This window comes from Lutra lutra, chromosome 11, assembly GCF_902655055.1.
Source record: "Lutra lutra chromosome 11, mLutLut1.2, whole genome shotgun sequence".
NCBI lineage: Eukaryota > Metazoa > Chordata > Mammalia > Carnivora > Mustelidae > Lutra > Lutra lutra.
This window is the reverse complement of record NC_062288.1, coordinates 103,696,622-103,718,626: the sequence shown is the minus strand read 5'-3', so window position 1 is coordinate 103,718,626 and position 22,005 is coordinate 103,696,622. Positions and strand designations below refer to the sequence as shown.

At 41.5% G+C, this 22,005-nt stretch overlaps 1 protein-coding gene across 4 annotated transcripts in view; it reads right to left on the bottom strand.

The window, feature by feature from the left end:
* GALNT11 (polypeptide N-acetylgalactosaminyltransferase 11) overlaps positions 1–22,005 on the bottom strand; it is a 53,534-nt gene that overhangs the window by 29,415 nt on the left and 2,114 nt on the right. For 2 of the 4 annotated variants that reach the window (XM_047694424.1, XM_047694426.1), the window contains exon 2: positions 129–175. The exons of the other annotated variants lie outside the window; for them this stretch is intronic. The gene's annotated coding sequence lies outside the window, so the exon portion shown is untranslated. The remainder of the gene's footprint in view (positions 1–128; positions 176–22,005) is intronic. 4 annotated transcript variants of the gene reach the window in all.

The following is a 22,005-nucleotide window of genomic DNA, read 5'->3' as shown; positions in this document are numbered from 1 at the left end:
ACAATATGAAACTAGGCAGAACAACAGTCATAGTTATTATTTGAAAAGGTACAAAAAACAATAGGCTCTCATTGTCCAGTTTCACAAGTTAAATAAAGGTCTTTGTGGTAAAACAGGAGACTACTTTCCATTTTGTCCACTGCATGCTCCTAGGTTCCCTCTTGGCTGCCAGGACCTATGGGCGAAATGAAAAAGTTTTTTCAAGACCTCACCCATAGGATTTGGCCAACTCTGTCCAGATTATTCCCAGAATACCCCTCCCAATCCTAAGCACAATAGCCCAAACATCAAGAGTCCTTGTTTCCTGAACTGTAAAATGTATTAACTCTCAACCATTCTATCAGGTAGATATTTTCCAAGCTATATTATGTCAATTTTTTTTTTAATTTATTTGACAGACGGAGATCACAGAGAAGCAGGCAGAGAGAGAGGAGGAAGCAGGCTCCCTGGTAAGCAGAGAGCACGAGGCGGGGCTCGATCCCAGGACTCTGGGATCATGACCTGAGCCGAAGGCAGAGGCTTTAACACACTGAGCCACCCAGGCGCCCCTATTATGACAATTCTTTAGAGAACATTTTTTACATAGTCAATCCTTATACTAAATTAAGGAACCTATAAAAATGAGAGGAATTTATAAAATCAGATCTTTTGTTTTACATAACTAACCATAATAGTCTTCAGAAAAAAGACACTATCAGTTTTAAACAGTCAAGAAGTTATTAACAAACATGAATAAAATACAAAGCAATTAGATACCTGTTATTTAATAAAATAACAGGTTCTTAACCACTTAAGAAGACATGCAAACAAAAACCAAAAGACAAAATTTTAATTGAATCTATGCTAACAAAGAACAATAAAGTTTTTCTGCTTTGTGCTGTTTGCTATTCCTTCTTTTTTTTTTTTTTTAAAGATTTTATTTATTTATTTGACAGAGAGAAATCACAAGTAGGCAGAGAGGCAGGCAGAGAGAGAGGAAGCAGGCTCCCTGCTGAGCAGAAAGCCCAATGTGGGGCTTGAACCCAGGACCTGGGATCATGACCTGAGCCGAAGGCAGCGGCTTAACCCACTGAGCCACCCAGGCGCCCCCTTTGCTATTCCTTCTATAGGAAATTATCCATGGCTTCAATATCCAAGGCTGAAAGCCTTTAAAAAGGAGGGTCAAAGCAAACATTTAAGGTTAGTTAATACAAAACAACTAGTGAACAAATTCTTTCAATCATAAACTTGAGCAGTTAATAAAGCCAAAACTTCAGCAGTTAGATGCCAACGTAATATATTTTTTGAAAGTTAAATGAATAAAAGGCTAACCAGCTGTATATAGGAATTTCCAATGAGACCAGGCAGTCATGGTCTGGTAGCTGCTGAGGTACAGGTGCCTTGTAAGCAGAGGGTCAGGGTTTCACCAGGGAGGTACAGAAGCAGCAGTCTGAGGAGAAGCACATGCAATGGGCTGATCAGAATGACAGACCACAGCTGTGAGCCAGGCAAGGAGAAATGGGAGGACGTGGAAGAATGAGGCAGAATGAAAAACCTGTGCAGGGCCAATGGCCCTGAGGTCCTGTGTGGCTGAGTAATTGCTGGAGTTATACTACAGAAAGAGTAACAAGGAAAGACTGATGTGGTGGTTGGAAAATGAGATGTCAACACTCAACATTTTGGAGAGGTGCAGTTAATGACAGAGGAATCCTTTCCAGATGCATGAACTGGAGATACCCCAATAAACAATGTACCTATTGTGTAAATATTACTATACATACCATAAGCAACCCCACACACCCCAAGAAGATGGGTCATTTCTGTCTTTTCAAACCCATTATGTTTACCAAACATAGTGTCCAGTATTAAAAATTAACAAGTACTTGTTTGTTTATTTAAAAATTACACAAAGTGTATTTTTGTTCCAGAAGAGGTTATAGGACCTTGATTCTGTGAAATGTGAAAATCTTAGAGAAGAGTATGATATGTGAGATGAGCACAGCCCGGGGAATAAATGTCCATTGTCAGGAGGAGGAGGTAAAGGAACAGAAGACAGCTAACCAGTTTAGTTTCATTAGACATTGTCATTATTAAGCAAAATATTCAGTATGCCAGCAAAAGTCCCAATTCTTCCACTCTCAGTCTAAGATTTCTTAATGATAAATTTGAAGTCACTGCAAATTTTATAAAGCAAAAGATAGCTTCATATAATTCCATGCCTATCAATTTGAAAACCTAGGAAAATAACTTTTAAGGAAAATACACCTTACTCAAATTAACCCCACTCCCAACAGAAATGCAAACAGACCAATCATCACAGAAGAAGTAACATCGTAAGAGTTTCTCAAAACAACAACAAAAACAAACCACCACACAGAGGGCTTCACAGGGGATGTCTACTAGTCCTTTAAAGACCTATTAATCCTAATGCTCCCTAAGCCACTAAAAAGAATACATAATAATAAATCTTCCAAATCTGTTTTATAAAATGAGGACACTGATCTCAAAATCTGACAAAAATTGAACCTCCCAAAATCCATATCTAATTTATGAATACCAATCTTATGAATATAAAAAAAATCTTTATGAATATAAAAAATCTTAAGAATAAATACTAATCATAAACTTAACAAGCAATGTCTTTAAACATGTATGAGAAAAAACATAATACACTCCTGAAAGCCCCAAAAGATGACTTGATCACATGGAAAGATGTACTTTACTCGAGAGATACCCCAAATCATAAAAGTCAGCTCTCCTTAAGATAACTTATATATGTTACATAATTGTATCAAAAATACTAGCAGATCTTTTTTCTGGAGCTAAACAAGTTGATCTGGGAAAGAATGAACAAGCAGGGAATAGTCAGGAAAACCCTGAAAAACAAGTACAAGTGGGGAGAGCCCTACTGGATTATAAACTCCAGGGTTTTTCTACCTAACAGCACAGCATGACACATCCACAGACTAAAAACCAATGGGGCAGGATGAGAAACCGAGAAATAGACCCAATTACATTTAGAAATTTAGTGTAAATGATTATAGATAACATCACATGCCAGTGAAGAAATGAATGACTTTTTGCTAACTGGTTTTTGGGACCACTGTTTAGCCACATGTTAAAGGATACACTAGGGTCCACTCCTCTCACCATTCACCGAGACACACTGATATGAAATTGATATTTAAATATGGATGAAAAAATTAACTATTGGGGCCACATCAAAATAAAAAGATTCTGCACAGTGAAGAAGACAGTCAACAAAACTAAAAGATGACCTTCAGAATGGGAAGAGTTATTATGCAAATGACATATCCAATAAAAAGTTAGTATTTAAAGTATATAAAGAACTGATACAACTCAACATCCAAAAAACCCCAAATAATCCAATTAAAAAATGGACAGAAGACAGGAACAGACATTTCTCCAAAGACATCCAGATGGCCACCTGGCTCATGAAAAGATGCTCAACCTCATGCATCCTCAGTGAGATACCTCCTCACACCTGTCAGAAGGGCTAAAATCAAAAACCCAAGAAATAAGAACTGTTTTGGAGAAGACAGGCAAGGATGTAGAGGAAAAGGAACCCTTGTGCACTGCTGGTGGGAATGCAAACTGGTGCACCCACTATGGAAAACAGTATGGAGGTTCCTCAAAACACGATTACCCTATAATCTGGTAATCCCACTACTGGGCATTTACCCCCAACAAAAATACAAAAATCAAAGGGATACATGCACCCCATGTTTACTGCATTATTTACAATAGCTAAATTATGGAAGCAACCCAAGTGGCCATCAAGAGATAAATGGATTAAAAAATGTGGTATATATACAATGGGATATTACTCAGCCATAAGATGACATTCCGCCATTTGAAACAACATGGATGGAGCTAGAGTACATAATGCTAAATGAAGTAAGTCACTCAGAGAAAGGCAAATACCATATGATTTCACCTTATGATTTCACAAACGGGCAAAGAGAAAAAAGGGGGGGAGGGGAAAGAAACCACAAAACAGACTCTTTTTAAAAAAATTTTTATTTTTATTTTTATATTATTTTATATTTTATATATTTCATTATTTATTATTAGTGTTATTATTTATTATTTTATTATGTATTATATATTTTATTTTTATATTATGTATATTTTTTTATTTATTTGACAGAGAACACAAGCAGGCAGAGAGGCAGGCAGAGAGAGAGAGAGGAAGGGAAGCAGGCTCCCTGCTGAGCAGAGAGCCCAATGTGGGGCTGGATCCCAGGACGGTGGAATCATGACCCAAGCTGAAGGCAGAGGCTTTAACCCACTGAGCCACCAAGGCGCCCCTAAAAATTTTTTTAATCTAAATTCAATTTAATTAACATATACTGTACTACTAGTTTCAGAGGCAGAATTTAGTGATTCATCAGTCAGTTGCATGTAACACCCAGTGCTCATTACTTCAAGTGCCCTCTTTAATGCCCAGCACCCAATTACCTCCATCCCCTCCACAGCAACCCTCAGTTTGCTTCCTTTAGTTATGGTTTGTCTCCCTTCTGATTTCATCTTATTTTATTTTTCCCTCCCTTCCCCTATGTTCATCTACTTTCTTTCTTAAAATTCCGCATGAGTGAAATCATATGGTATTTGTCTTGCTCTGACTTATTTTGCTTAGCATAACATCCTTTAGTTCCACCACATCATCACAAATGGCAGGAGTTGTGGGGCGCCTGGGTGGCTCAGTGGGTAAAGCCTCTGCCTTCGGCTCAGGTCATGATCCCAGGGTCCTGGGATCGAGCCCCACATCGTGCTCTCTGCTCAGCAGAGAGCCTGCTTCCCTTCCTCTCTCTGCCTGCCTGTTTGCCTACTTGTGATCTGTCAAATAAATAAATAAAATCTTTAAAAAAAAAAAAAACAACAAATGGCAGGAGTTCATTCTTTTTGGTGGCTTAGTAATAGTACATTTTCTCTATATACCACTCTTCTTTGTCCATTCATCTGTGGATGGACATCTGGCTCTTTCCATAGTTTGGCTACTGTGGACACTGCTGCTACAAACACTGGAGTGCATGTGCCCCTTTGAACCACATTTGAATCCTTTGCATAAACACCGAACAGTGTACCTGCTGGGTCATACAGCAGCTCTACTTCTAACCTTCTGAGGTACTGCCTTACCGCAGCACCCGCCTGCATTCCCACCAACAGTGCAAGAAGGTTCCTCCTTCTCCGCATCCTCGCCATCATCTGTCGTTTCCTGAGCTGTTACTTTTAGCCATTCGGACTGGTGCGAGACGGTTTCTCATTGTGGTTTTGATTTGTATTTCCGATGCTGACTGATGCTGAGCACTTTTTCATGTGTCTGCGGGCCATCCGGATGTCCTCTTTGGAGAAATTTCTGTTCCTGTCTTCTGCCCATTTCTTGACTGGATTTTTTGTTTTCTGGGTGTTAAGTTTGGTAAGTTCTTTATAGATTTTGGATACTAGCCCTTTATCTGATAAGGCATTTGCAAATATCTTCTTCTACTTCTAGGTTGCTTTTAGTTTTGTTGACTGTTTCCTTTGCTGTGCAAGAACTTTTTATCTTGAAGTCCCGATAGTTTATTCTTGCTTTTGTTTCTCTTGTCTTTGGAGACGTGTCTAGCAAGAAGTTGCTGAGGCCAAGGTGCAAGGCGTTGCTGCCTGCGTTCTCCTCTGGAATTCTGATGGATGCCTGCCTCACATTTAGGTCTTTCATCCATTTTATTTTTATATATGGTTTAAGACAGTGATCCAGTTTCACCCTTCTGCATGTGGATGTCCAATTTTCCCAGCACCACTTGCTGAAGAGACCATCTTTTTTCCATTGAATATTCTTTCCTGCTTTGTCGAAGATTAGTTGACCATAGAGAGTTGAAGGTCCATTTCTGGGATCTCTGTTCTTTTCCACTGATTCATGTGTCTGTTTTTGTGCCAATACCATACTGTCTTAATGATTACAGCTTTGAAATATAGACTGAAGTCCAGAATTGTGATGCCACCAGCTTTGCCATTTTCTTTTTCGACATTCCTTTGGCTCTTCAGGGTCTTCTTTGTTTACATACAAATTTTAGGACTGTTTGTTCCAGCTCTGTGAAAAATGCTGTTGGTACTCTGACAGGGATTGCACTGGGTGTGCAGACTGCTTTGGGTAGCACAGACATTTTAACAATAGTTGTTCTTCCAGTCTGTGAGCATGGAATGTTTTTCCATTTCTTTATGTCTTCCTCAATTACTTTCACACATGTTCTATAGTTTTCAGAACACAGATCCTTTACCTCTTTGGTTAGGTTTATTCCTAGGTATCTTATGGTTTTTGGTGCAATTGTAAATGGAATTGATTCCTTGAAGAAACAGACTCTTAACAATAGAGAACACTGCGATCATTGCCAGAGGGGCGGTGGGTGGGGGATGGGTAAAACAGGTGATGGGAATTAGGAAGTGCACTGATCTTGATGAGCAGTGAATAATGTACAGAACTGCTGAATCACCATACTGTACACCTAAAACTAACATAATACTATATGTTAACTATACTGGAATTAAAATTTAAAAACTCTAAAAAAATACAGAAGATGAAACCATACAAGTAATAGAAGAAAACAAAAGTAAATTCCTCTATCATCTGGAAGTAGGCAAAACTTTCCTAGCTATAACTGAAAATCCAGAAACAATCCTGAAAAAGACAGATAAACTAGATTATACAAGGACAAAAAAATGGGGGGTAGCAAAAGACACTGAAAGAAAATAAAAAGGCAAATGAGAAAGAAGAAAAAAATATGTGCAACTTTAACAAAAAGGTATTATCTCAGTATTAGATATCTATTGGTATATAACAAATTACCAGAAAAACAACACACATTTATCATCTCATAATTTCTAAGCAGCAAGCGTCTGAGCACAGCTTAACTGGATCCTCTGCTCAGGGTCAGGGAAGTCTTCAAGCTAATTGTCAGCCAAACTTCATTCTCACCGGGAGGCCTGATTTCAGAACTGCTCCCAAACTCATCAAGTTGTTAGTAGAATTCCTCCCCTTGTAGCTCTATGACAAAGGGGCCCTGTCAGCTGGAGGCTACGCCCAGATCCTAGTAGTTATCGGCAGCTCCTCGCCATGTGGACATCACCACAATCCCTAACTTCATCAGGCTGACAATGAGGAGTCTCCTCCAGTCTGCTGAAAACTGAGTCGTCGTCTTCCCTTTTTCTTTAAGATACGTATGTATTTATTTAGTGAGAACGTGTGTGTGTGGGAAGGCAGAGGAAGGAGAGAATAATCTCAAGCAGACTCTGCACTGAGCCTGGAGCCCCACACAGGGTTCAATCCCACAACCCTGAGATCACGACCTGAGGTGAAGTCGAGTTGGCAACGGTCAACCAGCTGAGCCATCCAGGTCCCCCAAGATGGAGTCTTCTATAATAAAATCACAAGAGTGAAATCCTATTATTTTTGCTATATAACCTAAGCTAATCAAGAAATTGACATTCTCATCTTTGCCATATGCTGTTGGTTAAAAGCAAGGCCTAGGTCCCACTCATGGGGAGAGAATTACACAAAGTGAGGGCAGAAGGTGGTAGGAAATCACTGGGGATCACCCTTCAGTCTTGTCAGCCACAATGAAAAAGAACCAACACCCCCTTCAAGACCATTCACAGAAGCAGAAATACAACTGGTTCTTAACTCTGTGAAAACAAGGCTGAACCTTACTCATAATAAGGGAAAATAAGCAAAATAAGTCCTCATGGAGATAAAATTTCCCACCTGTTGGATTTATAAAAATCCAAAAGCTTGATGACATAGTCTGATAGTGAGGCTGTGGAAAAACTCTCATATGTGGTATACTACCTACCCTAGGCAATTTGGCAACAACTACTAAAATTACATACGCATTTATCCTTTGACCTAGCAGTATGACTCCTAGGAATCTATACCACCCAGGGAAAAAGTACGAAACAATGTGTGCACAAGACTATTCACTACAGGACTATTTGTAATAAGCAAGAGGCCGGAATCAATCCAACTGTCCACTGATAAAGGACCGGCTGAACAAATTAAGAAACGTCCATACAATAAATATGCAGTTGTAAAAAGGAAAGAGAAATGTCTCTACATGTTAACTCTGGTTTTATCGCTACATATACTGCCAGGTGAAAAAAAGTACGATGGAGAAGAGTGTATACAGAATGCTACATAAAAATAAATCTATATTCACACACATAACTTCTTATAATAAAAAACAAAGGACGGATAAAGCAAAGGAAGGACAGAGCATACTACTGAGCTGGTGTCTAACATTCTTCCATAAACCATTAAAAAAAAGTTGAAACCCATTAGGAGAGGGAGGAAACAGAATGGAGGGGCAGGACTGAATGGCCAACTTCGTATTCATAGGTGAAAAGCAGCTGCACTACTATGCAATTTAGGAAACTAGAAAGATATGTATACAAAATATGCAAGTAACAATTTAAGCACATACATGCTTTTTTAGTCCACTCAAAAACTGACTGATCACTGCTACTGTTAGCATCTACTGTTGTTATACCAAAAATATTTTCTGGCAAACTGTAGAGGACAAAGGTCCAAAATCTCATGAGATCTCACTCAATTTAAACTCTGTCAGGGTGCCTGACTTAAAAAATATTAATCCCCACTACCCTGCATGGTAGCTAACATACAGACCTCTGCTGTGTTCCCTGTTAGCCTTTTCTTGAGGATTATTTAATGATTTTCCGAAGAAAAATGTTGTATTATTTAGTACATTAAATATGCTATGACTGGAAGATAAATGGAAGGGTTTAAAGTATCATCCGTAGAGTGACACTGTGTAACAGGCATTGTCTTTGTGAACTTTACATAATTTAACTACTTTATGTAACAGAATTTAGCAGCGGGTGTGTTCCTTGTTAATATAAGTTAATGACAACTATGGAAAGCATCTCAAAATGGGTTTTCTTAGCTCAGACAATTGTGCTGTTGAGAAACACCCTTCGCTGTAATTGATAATGACGCTGGAGTTTTGTTTTTATTTTGTTTCATTTTTATTTATTTATTTGAGAGCACACGCATGCAAGTGGGAGGAGGGGCAGGGATGAGGGGGGCATCTCAAGCAGACTACCCTAAAAAGCAGAGCCTGACGCAGGGCACCATCTCGTGACTCTGAAATCAGGACCTAAGCCAAAGGCAGTCGCTTAACTGAATGAGCCATCCAGGTGTTCCAAGGTAAAAAATTTCTTAACCTGACTTAAAAATGTAAGAAGAACTTTGGAAAGGATTAAATACTCTAAGGCTTTGAATGAAATATAGCCTTTCCTTTCAACCTCAGACGCAAAGGGGATTTTAGCATATTAAAAGAAAGGCTATTTTAATTTTATTAATTTGTCAAAAACTTGAAAATAAAATGTGAACACTGAACAAGTATTCTAAAAGCACAATCTGAAAAACTTTTTCCTCCACAAATCACTAACTAGTCTGAATTTGTCTGCCCAACATCCAACTTCTGGTACTACAAGAGTAACGAGACCATACTACCTAACTCACACACAGTACAGCTTTCATTTTCCTTCAACACAAAATTTTCATAATGTTTAATAAAACCTAAAATGTCTCTCCTTTTTCAAGATTTCATTTGAGAAAGCATGCCCACCTGCACGAGCATAGGGAGGGGCAGAAGCACAAGCAGACTCCCTGCTACGCTTAGCTCCTGACTCAGCGCAATCTCAGGACCCTAAAATCATAACTTCAGCCAAACTCGGACGCTCAAGTGACTGAGCCACCCAAGTGCCCCTCAAATGTCTATCCCTACCTGATAAGCATGTACCTTTCAGTAGTTTCTGGCTATTTTCTCCTTGGTCTCCTCTACATTCCAAGTTGTCAAACAGCAAACATCTATTCGCTTTTTCCATAAAAGGGACACATTCATATTTTAAGCGAGCTACAGTCATGTGAGTACAAATGCTGATTAACAGCAATGCCCTTCCCACTGACCCCTGCGAAATTACCAAGTGATGACAACACACACACAAAAATTGTTTTTTCTCATTCCTTATCTACCTGAAAGACTAAAAGAAAACACTGTCACCAACATATTTCATAACTACAAGTAAGGAGATTACTGAATTAGGAAAGGTTCAGAGCAAATTCCAGACATCATGTGCTTTCCTGGGAATAATCCTCTGACATCCCTCAGACATTAACAAATATTCTCTCTATAACAATCAGAGAGAACATAACACAGGTGGTGGTATATACTATACCTCAAATGCAGAGAAAAACCACACGGTGATGTTGATGGGAGAAAGCAGCAAGACAAGGAACTAAAAGGATAGCTAGGAGTTAGCACATAAACCAATCTTGGGACACTTGCTTGGTCAGTGAAAACGGACTGGCAGAGGCTGACCATTAGGCGTTAATATCCTCCCTGATCAAGCAGAAAGCAGCAGAAAGCAGCAACTCTCCCTGGTCAAGGCGTGGGGAAGACTAAAGGAGAAAGTGACCATAGCCTTGTGAGGGGCTTGCACAACACCCATATACTTCAAGGAATCTTATATTCAAGATCTTCCTAACTATATATTCTACTAGATATCATTTATTATGATCTCTTTTATTTTCATGAATCCATTTCTGACCCAATGCGTCTGATCAAGATCAACAGGCACACACAGGGAACGCCCTTACTGAGCTTTTTCTCAGTCCCAGCGAAGAGCTGACCTCACGTCAATGCAGGGGTCATAAAATCAAATGCAGTCAGAAACCAGGCAGATAAACAGGTGTATCAGCCAGGGAGGAAACAAAAGACCGGCAGGGTGTGAACTCCAACTAAATTCAGAAACTGGGCAAGGTCGAAAGTTTGATCAGGCGCCAGACTTCAACTCTGAAGGGATGTATAGAATGAATATAGAGTAACCACTTATAGCCCCCAGAATCATGAAAACCGTTATTTCTTGTTCCCTTTCTACCCATAAAAAGGAGAATTAAGCCCAAAGTACATCAAATGAAGAATAAATAAGTGAACAGAAAAAAGTATGGTTACCAGAAATAAGTGTTCTGAGATATCCAAATAACTAAGGAACTAAAATGGCTTTAAACACACCCAATATCAACAAGCATCCCACAAGCACGATCCACATGGCCTTCTACAGACGCCTCTGTCCCAGGACCAAGGGGGTATGAGCAGAGCTGACTCCCCTTAAACCAGGGGAGTGTGTTACTGAGTGTGTTACTGGGTCTCCAGGACTGGGCAGTGCTGACCAAGTGGCTTACCTACCCAAGTCAGGTATGCAAATCAAAACTAACAAAAAAAGAAAATACTAGTCCCGAGTGTAGAACAGAAAAAAACAAGGCTTCTTATCTTTTTTCCTCTTGATGTTAGAGAAATTAAGTAACTTGCTTTAAGGACATGCAGCTAGGAAGGAAGGGGAGGAACTGAGATTTGAATCCCAGTCATCTGATGTCAGACCTACATCCTTAAGCATTTTGTTATACCACCTGGCAAGGAAGAGGCCAGTGATATCCTGCTTGCCATCCTTTAAAAAAGAGATGTCATCCAGTAACTTTTTAAAATATAAATTTATGTTTCCCAAAAGATTAAAGATATGGATAGCCCCTGCCCTTGGGGTTACCTAAAATGACCGTATGTCCAGGTATCTGTGATAAATACTACTTCCCTCTTGTTCTCAAAAATAAACAAACAAACAAAAAACCCCCTCACTGGCACCCAAGGCACACTTCTGTTCCTGAGGTCAGTGTGCCCTTCACCTGTGAGAGGCTTTCTAACTAGCCGTCCAGGGGAGACAAGGTAGGAACTACCACTGACCATGACCCAGGAGGGCTAGGGAGAGGCTCTGTCCCCCAAGGGCCCACTCTGCATGAAATCCCTGCATTACAGAAGCATTTAAGTCTGGAAAGCTTATCTTTCATATTTTCTTATCTCAATGGATGTCAATCTAAATAGCAGTTGTATCTTTTTTCTAACCAAAATCTTTGGAACCCCAACATAATCTATATAAATATAATAAAAGACCATGTAATTCTTCATGTGAGAAAAACGTGTGTCCTCAGCAGAATACTGAAAGTACTGCTAAAACTAGACAGGGAGGGAGAAGAGAGAGAGGGAGGATAGAGAACATGCAAGCAGGCAGCAAGCAAACTCACTCTAAGGAAAATGAGTCCTAGACTATGACCTACCAGTGGCAAACTTTTTTAAAAAAACACCTTAACTCCCCCTTAGGATCTATTATTCCAATGGATTGATATCTTTCGTCAGTTTTCAAAGTTCTCAGCCATCTTCTCTTCAAAAATTGCCCTACTCCCTCTCCCTCCTCTCCTTCTAGGATTCCAATCAAACACACTGTACTTTGTCACTACATCCTCTATATTTCTTACACTCTCTTCAGTGTTTTCCAGATTCTTCCTCTCTCATACTTGAAGGAAGCTGCTTCTGATCTTTCAGTTGATTACTTTTCTAATTTGTTATTAATCCAATGAATCCTCAATTCTGATTATTGTATTTAGATGTAGTATCTAGCTGTGTCTTTTTCAAATCGGTTGTCCCTTTGCTCTGATTCCTTGCTGAGATGTTTAAGTTCAGCTTTTAGCTCCATAAACATCCCAAATGATGTTTTACCATCACTGTCTAAAGGGGCTGCCTCTACCGCCACTGCCTATGGGGGTTCCTGTTCAGGCTGTCTTCCGGTGCACCGGACTGCAGTGATTTGACTGCATGGACACTATCTGAAAGGTCATCTCAGAAACAACTTGAAACCCAAGATTCTATCTTCCTCTGGAGAGTATCTTCATTTGCTTCTGCTAGGTACCTGCCATCACCAGCAATCTGAGATTGGAGATATACTAAACTCCCTAAATGACACAGCAGAATCTCGTTTCAGGGAAGATCCCATCCCCTCCCCGCCCATCTGTACTTCTTACAGCCTACAGCCTTTCAAGATTCCAACGTTACCCATGATCAGCTCAGCAGGATTCTCACCCATGGCAAATCCTGGATTCCAACTTCTGTTCCCCTACCCCGGCAATCTGTCGATACACTGCTCAGCCTTTCAAATCCTTTTCCATAATACAGCAAATACCAGGTACAAGAGCAGCCCAAGCAAGGTGTTCACCTCTCTGCATTTCTATTATCTCCCAAACCTCAATCCAGTAATTAATTTACTATCTTGTGAATTCTCTGACACTTTTCAGCACTTACTGATTTCAACTAGGTTCTCCAGTACGCCATTACCAGAAGCACAAGGCCAGGGTCATTTTCTAAACTACTGCTTTCATATTTCAAAGTGAACTGGCTAGGTATAACCAAAAAGAGAATATCAGAAAATCATGTGACAGACTCTTCAGCATTTTTCAGAAAACTCATTTCTGAATACAATCTACCACCTCAATATGGAGAGGTTTAGAAAGCGGACGAACCTACTAATCGAACTGGACCAATGGCCCGTTTCTACCCCAGCTCATCCTGCTGGGTCAACAGAGCAGACACTGTCATTTGCACATCCTCTTGAGTATCCATCTCCACAGGTCTGACTTCCAGGTGCCAGCATCTGCATCTCTGGCCCCTGGAGCCCATCTGCCCATGTGCAGTGCAGGCCCAAAAGTATATGAGAATATGTATCTTCCTAGAAGCAGCCTTCAACAAGAGACTAGTTAAAATACCCCAGAGCTCCCTTATATGCTTGCCCTGGATGCTAACTCCTGACACCTATATTCTACGCTGGTTCTCAGAGTTCCCCAGTATAAGCTGCAGTGGCCTACAGTGGAAAATGACCTGAAATCCATACCCTCTCCTAGCTTCCTCGCCTCTCTCTCTTACTTCTTCATTCCCCTACTGGTGTCCCCTGAGATTACCTCACAAATAAACAAGGTGAACTGAAATTTTAATCTCAGGATTCTGGAGAAACCCAAACTAATAAGAGAGAAGAAATCACTTGACAAATTCTTATTATGTACTAATTTTCTACTTCTAAGTAGAAAACTTAATTTAAAAGAGGGCCTATTTGGTTTCACTTATTTGTGGAGCATAACAAATAGCATGGAGGACATGGGGAGTTAGGAGAAGGGAGTTGAGGGAAATTGGAAGGGGAGGTGAACAATGAGAGACTATAGATTCTGAAAAACAATCTGAAGGGTTTGAAGAGGTGGGGAGTGGGAGGTTGGGAGAACCAGGTGGTGGGTATTAGAGAGGGCACGGATTGCATGGAGCACTGGGTGTGGTACAAAAACAATGAATACTGTTATGCTGAAAATAAATTTAAAAAAATAATATTAAAAAAATAAAAAAATTAAAATAAATAAATAAAAGAGGGCCTATTTAGCTTTTGTTGCCTAGAGAATGCAAAATAATGCATACAAAAAGTTATACTGAAAAGCTGCAAGGTATTTTTATAGTTTTGCAAGAAAAGAAGTTTGAAAGTGAAAAGCTTTTCTAAGGAAAGCAAAAGCTATCAGGCAGTACAGCTTGAAATCATTATTAATCAAGTGATAAATATGAAATATCAAATTTTGCCTGCATAATCAAATCTAGATACAATACCACAGTCCTGGATCTGTGCGTACAGTTCACTGAAGACGGTAACTCACAAACCCTAAGTTTAAAAAAAAAGGGAGTAACTTCAGTTTCCAGTTCCAACATGAGAAGAGCTTACAAGTCATCACTCCCACCCCTACGAGAAAAAACTGGACAAACTGAACATCAATATGCTTTTAGACCATCAGAGAACTGAGGTTACAGGGCAAACTGACACCCAAAACCTAGAGACACACCGTGATACCTTCTTACCTGAAGCAGAAGCTGCTGGAGCCACAAACTGATGCCGCAGACTCTGTGACCTGGAGTGAGAGTGAGAAACTCTGGGGAAGCAGTCAGGATTGGGGCGGGGGGCTCCCACACTTCTGCGGGCTTTACCTCGAGGACCCTAGTAGGTCCTCACCATGAATGTGGAGATACAGAAAGATCCCCTCTACTCTGACAAGGGAAGGGAAAAGTAATCACTGTGAAACACCCTAGAGCGGTCTCGAAGGCAAAGGCATTTGCTCCAGGGCAAAAGACACTGCCAGAACTTTCTCCTAGTTGGGAAAGGGCACTCCTCCCACTCCAGCCCCTGCTAGCCCTTCCAGACAAACCGAAGAGGAAAGGATCAACAGGAGGTCACAGCTTCCAGGAAACAGACTGGGAATTCTGCAGCTAGGGAAGGGAGAAGGTTGCAGGGGGAAAAAGCAAAACACTTGCGACGGTCGTACCTGCAGACACAGAACTCTCATCCTCCTTCATACTTGACCACCACAGCAACAGGCTCCAAGTGTAATAAGGTGGGTTAGGCTGAAAGGGCTGCAAGACACAGACTGTCCGGGGAAGGGCGCTCAGAAAATCCCCAAGTCCAGAGGGCAGATAAAAACAAGGACACTAGAAGAATTTGAGGCCTCTGGCGTCTGTAGCTAGAGCAAACATTAAACACAGCCAAACCCCCAGCTAGATCGCCATAAACCCACACGCTAAAGATCTACTTACTTTACTGAAACATGTCAAGTTTTCAACAACAGTAAAAATACAAAGCATACCAAAAAGCAAGAGAAAATAAGGTCTGAAGAGACAAGCCAATCGTAAGAACCAGACTTAGAGGACACAGAATTGGGGATCATAAACACAGAAGTTAAAATATCTAAGGGCGCCTGGGTGGCTCAGTCGGATAAGAATCGGATTCCTGATTTTGGCTCAGGTCATGATCTCAGGGTCATGAGATCAAGCCTGTGTTGGGCTCTGTGCTGGCATGGAGCCTGCTTAAGACTCTCCCTCTCCCTGCAATCCCCCCCTCAACAAATAATATCTATAATTAATATGTTAAGAATACCAGTGAAAAAAACAACATGCAAGAATACATGAAAAACATAAATAAGGAGATGGAAACTCTAGACAGAATCCAAAGGCAGAGCTAAAAAATCAAGAACACTGTAACAGCAATGAAGACCGCCTTCCGTGGCTTCATCAGTGCAATTACAAAGCTGAAGAAAAGAGCAGTGAGCCTGAATATAGTTCACTTCCTAAACTGAAATGCAAAGAGGAAAACAGTACATCCAAAAACTGTGGGCAATTCAGAAAGTATAACTTATAAAGTATCAGAATATCAGAAGGAGAAGGAAAAAAAAAAGCAGAAGAAATATCTTAAGTAACAATGGCCAAGAAATTTCCAAAACTAGTAAGAGAACCCAAAGCAGAATAAATACCCCCAAACTCTCACCTAGGTATAATCAAAAGACAAACAAAAATGCTGAAAGAAGCCACAGGGAGGAAAAAACTTTATCTACAGAGGGGAAAAGGGTAAGAATTACAGTAGGATTTTCCTTAGAAATCATGTAAGCAAGAGATGAACTGAAACAGTTCAAGAACGAAAGAAAAAATCCACCTGCCTTAGAATTCTATACCCACTGACATTATCCTTCAGAAGTTAAGAAATACCTTCTTGAACATAAACTGAGGAATTCATCATCAGCAGACTTACCCTGCAAGAAAAGTTAAAAGAAATTCTTCAAGCAGAATGAAAATGACATAAGTAAGAAACCTGGATCTACATAAAGAACATCAGAAGAAAAAAAAAATGAGACTTCTTTTTCTTGTTCTTAACTGATCTAAAAGAAACTGTTCAAAGTAACGTAAGTCACAATATACTGAGTGATCATAGCATACTGGTAAGTGAATGAATGACAACAATGTCACCGGAATGGGAGGGAAAAACTGGAATGGTCTTCATTAATAAGGTATCCGTACAACATGTCTGGCAATTACTGTTACATGAAGGCAGATTCAAACTGATTAGTTTAAAATGTATACTGAAAACTCTAGGGCAACCACCAAAAATTTCTTTACAAGATGTCAACTAATATGCTAAGTATAGGTAGACTAATGGTCCCCCGGAGATAGCCACAGAATTAAGGCTGGTCCCAGAATTAAGGCTGGCTGCTAATCACTTGACCTTAAAACAAGGAGATTATCCTAGATTATCTGGGTGGACCCAGTGTAATCTCAGGGTCCTTAAATGTGAAAAGGGAGACAAAACAGGAGATCAGAATGATGCACTGTAAGAGGAGGAACTCCACCTGCTGTTGCCAGCTTTCGAAGTGGAGGAAGAGGGCCCCAAGCCAACAACTGTGTGCGGCATGCCGAGACCCGGAGCCGGTATACTGACTGAAGAATGAGGGAGCACAACCAACCACACAAGCGGGGGGCAGCAGGCCCCTTCCTCAGCACCTCGGACCTCAGCTTCCACTCTGGGGACATGAAACCCCCAGCAGCCTTTGGACCGAAGGTGCAATTTCAATATACCCACATGAAGGAAGCAGAGTCACAAGATTTATCACTCAAAGCTGGAAGCAGCAGGGGGACAGGGAAAGCAATGAGCTGGGGAAAGGGCAGTCCTACATCTGGGCTGCCAGGGAGCAGGAGATAAAGAGCAGGGTAGCAAGCGGCTGTTATTGTTAAGGGGGCTGGGGCAGAGTCACTAACTTTTCCCAGATTCACCTGGAGTGGTTATTTGAAAAGGTGCCCTGGGAAAGACAAAGCAGGAACTTACGTTAGGCATCCTAAACTCAGTCCTTACCGAAATGTCCAGACTCCGGGTGTGAATAGGATCATCATAAATATAAAATGCCTAGGCAGCAACTGAGAAACACAAATTTTTCCCTAAACGGCGCTTTCCTCATCACAACTGGCCCTGTGATGCCTAGGCATTAATCTTTAGGGAAAATCACAGACACTATCTGGAGTGAAGATATTAAAAGCCACTGAACTGGTTTTCATCACCCAGTGCACAAAACATCTGAGTAAGGAAGAATACCGATCAGCAATATCAACAGACAAAAGTTCAAAATCCTATCCGTAATTCTCCCCGGTTGCTGGGGTCCAGCCAAGAAAAAAAAAGCCCTTGGATAAAGGTTAAATTGGTATTTGGTTAAAAACCCTGAGTGAGATTATGGAATTCTTGTACCTGTTCAGACTGATTGGTCTGTACGCCCAGTGCAGTGGCGAGTAGCCCAGTCCATCTGAGTGACAGCAGCAGACCTACTCCTAGTATCACGGGATAAATACCACATACACTTTTGACATGAGGGGGGAGAAGGAGAGGCAGATCGGAGGTCCTGTTCAGTGATGTTTAAGGGTAGTCCAGGGAGATTAAAGTACACTGCTATGAACAGAGACAGGACTGCCTGGGAGCCGGCATGTGATAGGGGTGAAGGAAAGAAAAGTACACAGATGTGTGACGGCTCCAAGGCAATGGACGCACAGCGGTCACCAGATGCCTGATCAGGGAAGCTGAAATAACTTGGGGTTCCCCCTGGATGGCTAGGCCAGGAGGCCCAAAACTGTGGGGATTATGTTCCTTGGGATGAGGGGTAGGTCATGTTCATGTATGTGGTGGCGTTACCTGGGCAGATATGGAGGATTATAGAGAGCATGCGGGGGCTCTAGCCGATCCCGTACACCGCACTGCAAAGTGTCCTCCATGGGAGCGGCTGAACATCACAGAGTGGCCAGGCAAGCTGCAAGGATGAGTGAGGTACCTTCTGCTGGGTAAACGGGACAAGGTTAATAAATCAGCCGGTAGGCCACTAACTCCAGAAACAATCTTTTGTTGAGCTTGGTAACATGCCCGGCAATTACAGTGGCCTGAGAAATGAACTCCAATTTCTGCCTACTGTACCAAAATACTAAGTTTATCGGAAGGCTTGAACAGCAAGACTGTGGAGCCCTGAGTGGTGATCACAGGAAAAGGTCCCTTTGGGGTGCTACAGGGAAGTGACCCTGCAGCTGTGGTTCTGGAGGGAGTAGAGGGGGATGCTGTGGGGGTGGCAGCTCCTGTAGCTGGTAAGGGGTCCTGCCAACAAAAATTAAAGTCACTAACTCTCCACAGGATGCAACGTGGGCCAGTCCAATGGGTGAAAAGCAAAGGGAAACAACTAAGTGTTTAAAGAGGTCCCCCAAAAGTTGTGAGACTTGACACATACCTAATCTTCCAAACCTCAGAGGTGCAACGGAAGAGAGCAGCTTAGCAGTCCAAGACCTACGCCACCTTTGAGCAGCGAGCGCTCAGCAAGCGAGAGCGTCCTGGGGCGCCCACAGTTAGCTCTGCACAATGCCATTCAAAGGGATCATCCGAAGGAGCCGGTTCAGCCCTCAAGTCCCAGGGAGCGCTTACCATCATCATCCCCTATCATCAGTCTCCTCAGAGTCTTGTCTGCTCTACTGAAAGGCTGACGCGCAGCATTCAATAGCTCCTACGATCATGGGCTGGGGCACTGTCACCTCAGCCTTGTCACAGGTGGAGGGAGCCACTCCTGAGGGGTGGCTCTCCCAGGCAGGGGAATCGAGGGGCAGGGGATCTAACAGGGTCACAGAGATTTGGGACGCCCTGAATAAGGTTTGTTTGCACCACCGGGAGCATTTACTGACATCACAAATTTTCAATAAAGTCTGGCAGGGGTTTCCCCAGAGGCACACCTTGCAAATGACTGGGAGGTGCTCTCCTGTGAGGCACAGGAGGTATCCACCTGTGAAGAGTAAAGGCTGGGGCACACATGAAGCACTGTTTTAAAGAAAATTTAGCTGTATGTTCCCAACAATTTAATGACTGGCCCTGCATCACCAGAGAGGAGTATGAACTGCGTATGCCTATCAGCCAATGAGGGTTGAAATTAGGGCAATGTAATGCCTAGTGCCCAGAGGTCAGGATGTCGGTGGCCACTTGGGCAAGGCTGGAGGTCTTTAAACATTTGTGCCACTGGTACCATTTAAGATAGAGGTCTTGAATCCCCTGCTAGTACCCACACCTGGTGGTATTTTGGGCACTGTCCTCCCACTCTGGGGTGGAACTGCTATCTAATTATGAGAAAAACATCACACAAATCCCAACTGACAGACATTTTACAAAATACCTGAGAAGTATTCTCAAAACTGTCACAGTCATCAAAAACAAGTGAAGTCTGAGAAACTGTCAGAGCCAAGAAGCCTAAGGAGACAGGATGACTACAATGTGTATCCTGGACTGGACCTTTAGTTTTTACCTAATGTCCTTAGAAGGGGGGAGGGGAGAGACTAAAGAAACCTGAATAAATTCTGATGTTAGTTAATAATAATGTATCAGTCCTGGCTCAATAATTGTAATAAATGTGCCAAACTAATGTAGGTTGTTAATAACAGGAGAAACTTGGCATGGCATATAAAAGAACTCTCAGTACTACTCTGTAATGCAATTTTCTATGAATCTAAAACAATTCTAAAATAAAATGAATTTTAAAAAGATGGGGTGCCTGGGTGACTCAGTGGGTTAAAGCCTCTGCCTTCGACTGGGGTCATGATCTCAGGGTCCTGGGATCGAGCCCCGCATCAGGCTCTCTGCTCAACGGGGAGCCTGCTTCCTCCTCTCTCTCTGCCTGCCTCTCTGCCTATTTGTGATCTCTGTCTGTTAAATAATTAAAAAAAAATTTATATATATATATATAAAAGAGACCAGAGAAGCTTCTGGGTGGCTCAGTCAGTTAAGCATCCAACTCCTGGTTTCAGCTCAGGTCATGATCTCAAAGTCATGAGACTGAGCCCTATGTATGGCTCTGTGCTCAGTGGGGAGGCGACCTGAGATGTTCGTTCTCTCTTTCTCTGCCCTGCCACCCCCCATACCTGTGCACATGCACACACACACTCTCCCTAGAATAAATAAAATCTTGAAAAAAAAAAAACAAAAAAAAAAACCCAAAACCAGAAAGACTGTGTCAGAATGAGCTTATTTTATACAACTAAAATAACCTAATCCTATGATACCTGAGATTTGCTTCCAATTAGCCAATAGAAGGTAAGACAGGTGGGGTTACAAATGAAAAAACACTGTATGAAAAACCTGAAGAATATTTCTTTTAGAAGTTGATACTTAAGTCTGGCTTTAGAAAATAAGATTCCAATGGCCAAATACTGAAATATTTCAAGGAGAAAGTGCAAGTCTTGGAAAATTGCAACATAAATATTTGTTTTTAGTTTTTCAAACAAAATAGCAAGTGGAAAGGATGGCTATAATGAACAGATCAGCTGGTTAAGACTAGTGGAAGGTAATTACTTCTATGAGGACAGGCTGGGGCTCTGACCCTGAGGATGAGACTTAACTTGTTCTGCATGCAAAAAAAATAGCTAATGTCTTTAAGAAAATATATCTTATGGAAAAAATACTGGCAGCCGTGTATAATGGTTTGGGACGGGGCGGGGGGGTAGTTCTAGCTTGAAATTCGAATCTAAGCTTCAAAGCAATGTTAAAAATAAACACCAAAATTTTAGTTTAAGTTCCACTGAAATAATAGCAGAAGAGGAGCAAGCACTGAACCTCTGAGGACATGCACAGTTAAAAATCTGGTGGAGGGGCACCTGGGTGTCTCAGTGGGTTAAAGCCTCTGCCTTCAGCTCAGGTCATGGTCTCAGGGTCCTGGGATCGAGCCCCACATCAGGCTCTCTGCTCAGCGGGGAGCCTGCTTCCTCCTCTCTCTCTGCCTCTCTGACTACTTGTGATTTCTCTCTCTCTCTCTGTCAAATAAATAAATAGATGTCTTTTTAAAAAATAAATAAAAATAAAAATCCGGTGGAAAAGGAAGTATTTATAAAGGACATGAAAAGGATCACAAAATCGAGACCCACAAGAGGGAGTACTGACCAGCAACATGAAGTGTCACAAAGATTTGGAGGTCAAGTCAGCAGGAGCTGAGGTGGAAGCGTCAGATTTAGCCATAGGAAGGCATGAAGGTCTTAAGAGAGCAGTTTTAGGGGCACCTGGGTGGCTCAGTGGGTTAAGCCTCTGCCTTCCGCTCAGGGTCCTGGGATCAAGCCCCACATCAGGCTCTCTGCTCAACAGAGACCTGCTTCCCTCTCTGCCTGCCTCTCTGCCTACTTGTGAGCTCCCTGTCAAATAGATAAATAAAATCTTTAAAAAAAAAAAAAAAAGCAGTTTTAAAAATGGGAAGGATTATTTCCTCAAAAAGTCCAACAGATGTTACCC